This window comes from Rhinolophus sinicus, linkage group LG02, assembly GCF_036562045.2.
Source record: "Rhinolophus sinicus isolate RSC01 linkage group LG02, ASM3656204v1, whole genome shotgun sequence".
In the NCBI taxonomy this organism is placed as follows: Eukaryota; Metazoa; Chordata; class Mammalia; order Chiroptera; family Rhinolophidae; genus Rhinolophus; species Rhinolophus sinicus.
The window spans coordinates 52,216,950-52,227,010 of NC_133752.1; the positions used below are offsets into that span (position 1 = coordinate 52,216,950).

The 10,061-nt window shown below is 36.1% G+C and overlaps 1 pseudogene; it reads right to left on the bottom strand.

Annotated features, from left to right (window-relative positions):
* Nucleotides 1-4,041: 4,041 nt before the first annotated feature.
* Nucleotides 4,042-4,449, bottom strand: LOC109439540 (protein FAM136A; annotated as a pseudogene).
* Between the last annotated feature and the right edge of the window lie 5,612 nt (nt 4,450-10,061).

A 10,061-nucleotide genomic window follows, 5' to 3' on the forward strand; every position in this document is an offset into this window, starting at 1 on the left:
ATGTTTTGGGCTCCTCTGTTGAAAATTATCTGTCCATATTTATGTGGGCAGAATATTTTACTATCACATTTTAGCACCTGAGTAAGTCTTATCTGTTCCATATCCCCTCATTTGGGATCACACGCATCCAACTTTATTTCATTAGCATCTGTGTTACTAATATGCTAGGTATAACATGATTTGATGGACAGTGGAAGTTGTGAATCCATTACTCACAAAACTAAACAACAAATATTTCAATATAGAATTGGATCCCAGGATATGAAAGCAAGGATAGAACTGACAAAGAAAACTTGGACCAGACAAGTTAAATAGGCAAGGAAGACTTTATTCAAGACTACTGAAATAGAGGAGAGAGATTGAACTCAACTCCTCTGAAACAAAAAGCAGAATAATTTTTATATACTGGAGTGAGGTAGTGGAAAAGTCCAGAAGGATGTTAGAGGGGAGGTTGGTCATCATGATTGGGTCATCTCTGTTTGTTCATGGACGTTAGGCACCTACTTTCCCAAAGAGACTGGGAATAGGGGCATTATCTTTCTTGATGATAAAATTTCAAAGGGATGGTTCCAGGTCCTTGAGGAAGACATTCCTGGGTTGTGAAACTGTCAGGAGAGTGGGAGAAGATTTATATCCCAAAGAGGCAGAAAAAAATGTAAATTATCAGTTTTCTAATGTAAATGCTCTAAGAAAAGGGAGGTCAGGGTCTTATAGTGAGAAAGAAACCCTCTCTAAAGTTTAGTCAAACCGTGGGGATTCTTCAGACCACCTTGGTCAGTATAAATAGGTGATCATCAATGCATACCAATTATTGCTATTCACAGAGTTGGATGATTGTGTCTTTAGCTAATATCACAAATAGTTTTGAATTTTTCTTGTGAGTCGGCTTTGCAGGGTGATTATGACTACAGTTTATCAGATGAATGAACTGTTCTAGAACTACTATAAAAGGCCCTTTTGTCTGTTTCAGAGATTACTTACTATCTAATGAGGGCTTTTTGGGAGATAATCGCATCACCTTGTTAATTAGACCAAAGGGCTGATTCCAGACTGGGAATTCCAGAAGTGCTTGGCTCCTGTGGGTGGAAAGGATTACTTTAGAGAGCTAAAATTTACATGCTTCAGAAAACAGCATTTGTTATGGGTCAAGTTAATATAATTATTTACGTTATTAGAATTTTTTGTTTTGTTAGGACTGAGTTGTGGAAAACCCAACAGATTAACCAAATTTATAACTTGGCAGAGCTCAAACTTCAAACCCCGTCTTCCTTGCAGATCTTGTCAAGACTAAGATTTGTTATGGTGAGTCTGGAGCAGTTCTTGTTCTGGGAGAGTATGCTACTTAATCCTAAATCCTGGCTTTTCTGTCATTTTAGCTGGATACTCTGGCTAGCATGTGACTCTAAAATCTTCCAGCATTGTTTGATTTCAGTATTCCTGTTCTATTCCCAACCCCATAGTGGCTGCTCCCTGGTAAACCTTGTGTAGTCTTGCCCTGGGCAGGCCTAAATCTTGAATAAAGGCTGTGAAAAATCCTACCCAGACTTTGAGGTTCCCCACCCCCATCCTGTTAAGTCACATTTCCACCAGGTACCCTGCCATACCTAATCATTTCATCAGTCCCAAAGAGCGATTTTTGCCTCTTTAACTAGTCAGGCCATTGACTCCAGAGTCCTATGACATGGTGGGAAAATTATCCACATGGAGAGAGCAGAGTGAATATGGGGCTTACACTAATCAGTTTCCCTTCTCTCTGGGATCACAGTCTTTGTGTACAGTCTATTGCTGAGTACCTGAAAACAGTTACTTCATATATAGCATAGCTTTGTAGTTGATTATGATGGAAAGGCAAGACCAGTACTCTGTCATAAAACAAAGTCAAAGACTTCCGAGAATAGTAAATTTTAACGTTGTTTTAGGGTGATTTGATAATATGCTGAAAGCTACAGACTGTTTCCTCAGCATTAATAGTTATTTGCATAATCTAGAGCCTATATTTTGACCTCATGGGGAAGGAGGAGATGATTGAAAAAAGTGCTTCTGGTAATTTCTACTTATGTCTTACACAATTTAAATAATATGCAATATGTTGCATAGTTTCCTGATATTGTTTGCAGCCTTTGTTTTATTTTTCTGGCATGTTCTTTTATACTATTAATTATTTCATTATCATGAATTATTCTGAGTCAACTTCTTTTGGATAAGCCTGTAGTATTTAGTTACAATGGGATTTTATTGTATTTTGTTTTAACCAAATCCAAGAGTCCCTTCCAATTAATTTATGAATTTTTATTACATGTAGATTAATCATTTCAATGGTATTTTCATTTTACTTCTGTTGTCTTATTTTATTTGTGTGTGTATAAGAATTTGTTTCTCTAATTTATTATCTTTGCTTAGTAATTTTGGGTAATTAGGAAAGGACATAGTTCTGTTTTTTAATTCTAATAGTGGCTACTTTTATAAACTTAAAAAGTAATGATAAAATATATTTCTTAGTCTCTCATCCTCAGAAATGAGGCAGTATCTAATGAATATCCACTATGAAATATGAATAAATTTGCACAGTTACACACACTTTTAGTCCCTCCCTCTTTCTTCTTTGTTTCCCAAGTTTTGTTAATTTGCCCTGAGATTTTTTTTTCGTCCACTCAATTTTAGCAAACATATTATTATAATTTTTTACATGGTTGCCTCAATGATATCCTTAGGTCCATCTTTTTTTTTTTTTTTTTTTTTTTGAGGAAAAATTAAATCTTATTTATTTTTTTCAAACCAAACCACTAGGAAGCTATATCACAGCCCTGAAACAGCAAACAGAGAAGGTATATTATCATTATTTCACGTAATAAGGTGGTAAAAAGAGAACAAGGTCCTTATCAAAATGGTAATGTGCAGGAACACTGCATGTTGCAAAGGCCCCAGACAGAAGAGGTATTTGGTAATGGGGAGCTACTCCTCTTTTGCTCTAAAGGACTCACAGCTCACCCCAAGTAGCTTACTTTTTCTCCCTGACCTTCTTGTCAAGGGATTGTCTCAGTAGGACTCTGTTATTTCAGGTGGCTAAGTAAGGAACACTGGATTTAGGCTTTCATTCCTGAAAATCAGGTTTTTCCCAAATCCAGTAGTTCATAACTCTCTTAATTAAGCAGCCAACAATTCCTCTTTCACTGTTTATTCCTGGATACTGGTATATAGCACAATCAAAATCCTCTTTTCCTTCAAGGCAGAGTGTCACTGCAAGATTGTCCTGTCACTCTGTTGCAGACAGCCTCAGGGCCCATCGTGGCAGCCAGTGAGAGGGAAGGTCTGCTTCCTACCCATTGTGACATCACTTCTCAAAGTTTTGGAGAGCTCCAGGCTGAGAGATGTAATGTGTGAGAAATCTTAAGAAATGTATATCCACATCTGATGGCCAGAAATGGATATCCAAAGGAAGGTTTTACAGTTCTTATCCAAACTACCTCTCCCAACTCCACTTCTTAAATCAACTTCATGCCCTTGTATATAAAACAAAACCAAGCAAAACAAGAGACCCAGAAAAACTTTTTCCCCTTCTAAATTAGTGACCTCATGGACTTTGTTTTACAGTTTGGGAAAAATGGAGTGGTGACGCTTTTGGTAAACATGATGTTGGCAACATCAGAAACACCTCTCCTTACACTCCATCAGGTCACTGGCAGGTTAGCGGAACCTGCCAGCCTGTTGGTACTACCTGTGGACTAAGAAGAATCTGGTACCTTGGAGGGCTCTGGCTTGGCATGAGGGAGATGCCTATTGCCGGGATAAGCACTTTCCACAAGAAATTTAGCCTCTCAAAAACCCTCTGACCCAAATTTTAGCATTAGATTTTTCCATTCCGTTTTCTGGGATTAAAACATCAAGGAACCAGTGTCCAGAGGCAAGTGACATATGCCTTAAACTTGCTGCCATCCTTAATTTCTTCATTCATAAACTTCACTTAAAAGACCAAAATTCTCTTTCTTTTTAAAAACGGATTCCTGCCCTTATCCCGATGGCCAGTGGCAAAGAGTTCTATTTCTAAATGGACGCGAGAGACTCCTCTGTCTTCTTGGTGGTGGTTGGAATGAGGTTCATGTGGTCGTCCACACACTTGATCACACAATTCTCCAGCTGCCGCTTCACCTGAAGCTCTTTCCTCCCGGCACCTATTGAATCTTTAGCTTTGTCGTTGCAACGCATAGTGTCCTGGGCCAGGTGATTCCGGAACTTCTCCAGTTTGCTGGTCACCAGGGCCCGTGCTTAAGCCAGAGCGGTGTGACAGCGCTTAGTGCACTGGTGCACCTGCTGCATGGATGCCTGGCTGTCTTTATAACAGCCCGCGCTGCAGAACACGAGGCCCTGCAGCTTCCGGATGTTCTGTCTCTCTAGACTCTTCACCATGGAGTCCAGTGCCTCCTGTACTGGCGCTGCTGCAGCTCTGCCCATGGCAACCCCCCACTGCGCCCGGCTGCTCCGGTATCCACATCTGGGTCCACGTTTAAAGAGAGTCAGTGGCTCCTGCCATTCCTTTCATACCACACCTCAGGGTTGGTTAATTTATACCCCAAGGTAGATTGAGAACTTGGTGAATTTTGGGCAACGTGCTAGGAACTAGGGATTCAGCAATGGGTAAGTTAGTAACTATCCTCCCTGACACAGCTTTCAGCGTAGTAAGTAGAATTTTCAAATAAGGAAAAATGCTTCACTGTTTTTGTAGTTTCAATAATGTTCATTTTAAAAAAGAAATACTTCGGGAGAATTTGAGACCTTGCTCCCCTGCATGTATCATCAGTTTGGCTCAAATAAACCCTTATAAAAGTAAAAAAAATATATATATGTATTTCATTTTATTCTTTTACTTTTCTTTGAGATCTCATTTAATAGTAGGAACCTCTGTGGCCACCCCAGTCTCATTGTTTCATGTGTGTTTCTAGGCATGCATACTTTTAATTTTCTATTCTATGTGATTCTCCTGTCTTCACAAGCAGCTCTTCGGTTTACCTCTGAGTAAAGAACGTCCCATCTCGTCTGCTTCATTCACCCTCACATATTTGTTTTGAACATTTGGATTTGTGCTTGTTCAGTGGTGTGTGAGTTTGAAATGCCAGGGGAAATAATTGGACAATGCAACCTACTCAAACTTTAAGCATTTAATTATGTTTCTAATGTTCTATCAGTTGTCAGAAGCCCACTGTGTTGAATCCCAGAAAGTTATCAGAAGTTCCTGTTTCATAAAAATTATCCTGAGAATTAATTTTTAAGGCATTGTCTCAATTCATTTCCTTAGAGATCTCTTTCCATTCACAAATCATTATCACTGCCCTTCCAAGTTTCTTGTGAGAAAGGAATCTCTGAGAGATATATATATTTTTAAAGTATCTAAATTGTCAAATGGAGGTTCTAAAAAATTGGAAACTTTGTTTCAATCCTAGATCAGATCTGGAGTCCCCTATCTTTCTGTGGTGATATATAAAATTGTTTTCCTAATTTATTCCTTTGTGAAATGTAGTGGGGAGAGGAAAAAGATTATAGCAGTTGCCCTTAAATCACCATCCTGAAAATTCAAGAGGGTATCCTGGTCTGGGTAAGTCCACTTGCAAAGACATCTGGGAAGAAGTGCCACTTAAGCTGCTTTCAACAGAATATATTTTTCTTTAAAACAAAACAAAACAGCAACAACAAAAACAAAGCAGTTCCAGGATACAATCTCATTCAGAAAAAAACTTCATTTTATATTTTTGAAAGCTTCACAATGTATAGTCATATATAAAAGTTTAAATGATGTCCTGTGAAATGTAACAGTTTATTTATTTATTTGTTTGTTTGTTTGTTTTTATTGAGCTTATCTTTTCCCAAACTTAATTCATTTATTTTCTCCACAAAACATCTGATAACAGTTTGCCATTCTTATTGTTCTAGGAAACATAATTTGGGGGAAACTTGCGTTACGGAAATGTTTCTCATGAAGCCTAAGACTTTGTGATTTAAGTTAATAGTTTATAGAGGAATAGAATGGCAGAGACTCATTTTATTTTACACTTGACTCTTGACCAACTGAAACACACAAACACACTACATCCATTTAGAAAGAATCCTTTGTTGAAAAATGCTGTGTCTATACTTAAGCCCAACTCTAGGACTAGGATGATTCTGTGGCTCCTTGTTTCCAAAATATAACCCCACTTCTATCATTACTAAATATTAACACCTTCTATATCATTTTAATGCACAAAATAATAAATCTCATTTAAACTAATATTATTGGATGTAAGTTCACTTTGAAGTATTAATTACTTATTAAGGAATTCCAAAGGCGTTCCTCAAATTGAGAGGCAGAATGGAACACAGAATTACCAAAATCATGAGGAAAGTGAACAACAGTATTGGGGCTTAAAAGAGGAAATGTTCTCAAGACAGATATTGAGGGACTGCTACAAAGATAACATTTCCTGAATTGACAATTTGGTCTGCTACCTACTCTAGCTGTGCTATACAAAACTATTCCCAATGCACATTTCTAAAGTGATTTCCAAAAGGAATGGCCAATTATTATTAAATGGCATTGTGTGATAGACATATCTCTTTGCACCCTTGTCAGGTTAAGTATTATGATTTTTTTTATCTTTGCCAGTTTCATGTAGAAATGCTCTCATTACTTTTTTTCATTAGTTCTTTATTAGTGAAGACAAATATTTTAATTTTTTCTGCAAACTATATTGCAGGAAAGGGCTAATGATTTAATCTGTAACAGTTCTGTCCCTTTATTTCACTTCCATTCTCTCAATTGTTCTGCTTTATGAACATATTCAGTGAGTACAAGGTGCAAACAAAACAAATCAATTTGCTGTCTTATCTCAATAATCCTAGAGGGTGACTTGATGATGAAGTTGCTCAAAACTGTGATGAGAATACACTCTATTTACCATGTTTATACATTCTATTTACCATGCTATTATTAGTTTGGTTAAATATCATGAATGTCAGAAAGAAAGCTCAAGTACTTGCTATCACCTTTATTAGTTGACACTGTTTAAAAGAGCTAGTTATTGTTTTATACCAAGAAAAGGAGATATGTAAAGTTATTAGAAACAGGAGATAAACAAGCTCATTTTAAAATATAAAGATATCTGTGTTTAAATTATGAGAATAAATGGATTATCCCGAAGTCTTTGAATATCTTGGATTGTGTATATCCCCTGTATTATGCAATGAAAGCCTATGTTCCCCATGGAAAAGGTAAAATTTATCCTACTTAAACTGAAATCTAGATGAAACCCACACAAATTATTTCACATAGAAAACTAACTCCAATGTCTTGGTATTCAGGGAATATATGTTCAGTCTTATTCAAGTAAAGTCTCACCAGCAAAAATAATTTTCATATAACAATTTTTTAGAGTAAACTAAATTTTTAATAATGTGACCAAATCAAAACAAATAAAACTCCCACAAGATGGGTAGTTCGATACATTTGATATACCTGTTTATTACACTGATGATCTAGATTTGTGGCTACTTTTTGAACTTGTCTGAATAGCCAAAATATTCTATGCTAGCTATATGGAAAGACATAAGGAATAAGGAGGGAGAAATTGAAAGGACTGTTGCAACTAGTGAAGAAATTTGTGTGGTATGCAAATGAGGCTAGAAATATCTAATGATATTAATGGTCAACATTTACCATTTATTATTTATCAGGCATTGTACTTAAGTGCTTCACATAGAGTATAGGTTTCAATCTTCAGAACAAATTTATGAGACAGCTGATATTATTATCTCCTGATAAGTGAATAAGAACTGAGGCTTAGAGAGGTGAAATATTCTTTCCAAGATCAAAAGAGCTTAGCAGCAAAGATAGAGTTAGTGCACAAATCTATATGATTTAGAAAACTGAAAATTAATAAGTCCTAATAGCAATTAATTAGTTAATTTACTTACTTATTTAAAGTAATATATGTACCTAATTTAAAAATTCAAATAGTTTAACAAGGCACAAAACTAAAAACAGCAATTAGTTACCTTAAATCTGAAATCCCATACACCAGATGTAACACTTTCAATTCTTTTACCTTTGTTCTTTGGTCTTTCTAAATAACAAAGGTTGCACCACATTTTTATAAATCAAAGTTACTGAGCGTTAATTTATTATATCACAAGGTATACTCTTCAGTGAGCTTATGTAAATGTGTACATCCATATAGTCACCACCCTAATCAAGAGATAGATATTATCGTCACCCCAGAAAGTCCCCTTGTGCTTTTTCCAGTTAATCCTTCCACCCACCCTGACCCAAGGCACTGAGGTACTTTTTATCAGCATAGATTTACATAAATTAGTGTTACCTATTTAGAATTTCATATATAGTACATTCTTTTTTGTGTCTGGCTCCTTTTTAAAAAAATAATATTATTTTTTTTATTAGTTTCAGGTATACAAAACAATGTAACAGTTAGACATTTACCATTTATTTCTCTCACACAGTGATAAACCTCCTCCTCCCATCTACCACCCCTCTGACATCGCATACAGCAATTACATTTCCACTGTCTCTATTCCTAATGCTGTACTCCGCTTCTTGTAACTATATATATATATAGATATAGATATATATGCATATATACATACATATATATCTATATATATATGCATATATACATACATATATATCTATATATATATAATTGTAGAATTGTAGTTGACATTCATTATTGTTCAGCTTCAGCTTCAGGTGTACAGTGCAGTGATCAGGCATCTACATCATCCCTGAGGTGGTCTCCCTAATGAGACAAGTGTCCATCGGATACCCTACAAATCTTTACATTATTGATTACATTCCCAAATTTGACTTTTATATCCTCCTGGCAATCTTGTGGTTACTGACTGTGCTTTCTAATCTTCCCACTTTCCCCCTTATCTCCGCCCCCCCACCTAGCAACCCTTAGTTGTTCCTCTATGTCTCTGAAATTGTTTCTGATTAGTTCATTCACTTATTCTTTTCTTTAGATTCCACATATAAGTGAGATCATATGGTATTTGTCTTTCTCTGTCTGACTTATTTCACTTAGTATAATGTTTTCTAGGTCCATACATATTGTTGTAAATGGTAAGATTTCGTTCTTCTTTGTGGCTGCGTAATACTCCATTGTATAAATGTGCCACAGTCTCTTAATCCAGTCGTCTACCGATGGTCATTTTGGTTATTTCCAGGTCTTGGCTATTGTGTATAGTGCTGCAATAAACATAGGGGTGCATACATTTTTTTGAATTAGAGTTTTGGATTTCTCCGGATAGCTATCTAGGAGTGGAATTGCTGGGTCATAAGGTAGTTCCATTTTCAGATTTTTGAGATACCTCCATACTGTTTTCCATAGTGGCTGCACTAATCTGCAATCCCACCAACAGTGCACAAGGGTTCCCTTTTCTCCACATCCTCACCAGCGCTTGTTGTTTGTTGATTTATTGATGATAGCCCTTTTGACTGGGGGGAGGTGGTAGCTCATTGTGGTTTTTATTTGCATTTCTCTAATGATTAGTAAGGTTGAGCATTTTTTCATATGTCTGTTTGCCATCTGTATGTCCTCTTTAGAAAAATGTCTCTTCATGTCCTCTGCCCATTTTTAATTGGGTTGTTTGTTTATTTGGAGTTGAGTTGAGTGAGTTTTTTATAAATTTGGGATATTAACCCCTTATCGGATATATCGTTGGCAAATATCTTCTCCCATTCAGTAGGCTTCTTTAATTTCCAAAATAATCTTGCGATTCATCCATGTCATTGCATGCATCAACATTTAGTAGTATTCCATTGTATAGAGATGCCATACTTTTAAAAATCTATTTTCTGTTGATGGATATTTGAGTTATTTTCCAGTGTTTGGTTATGAGGACTAAATCTATGAATATTTATGCACAAGTTTTTGTGTGAACATGTTATCATTTATCTGTGTAGTAAAATGAGGTAGGTATATGTTTCACTTGACAAGAAACTGCCAAAACATTTTTCAATGCAGACCCATTCACATTCTCATATTAGTGTGTGAGCATTCTAGTTCTACATCCTC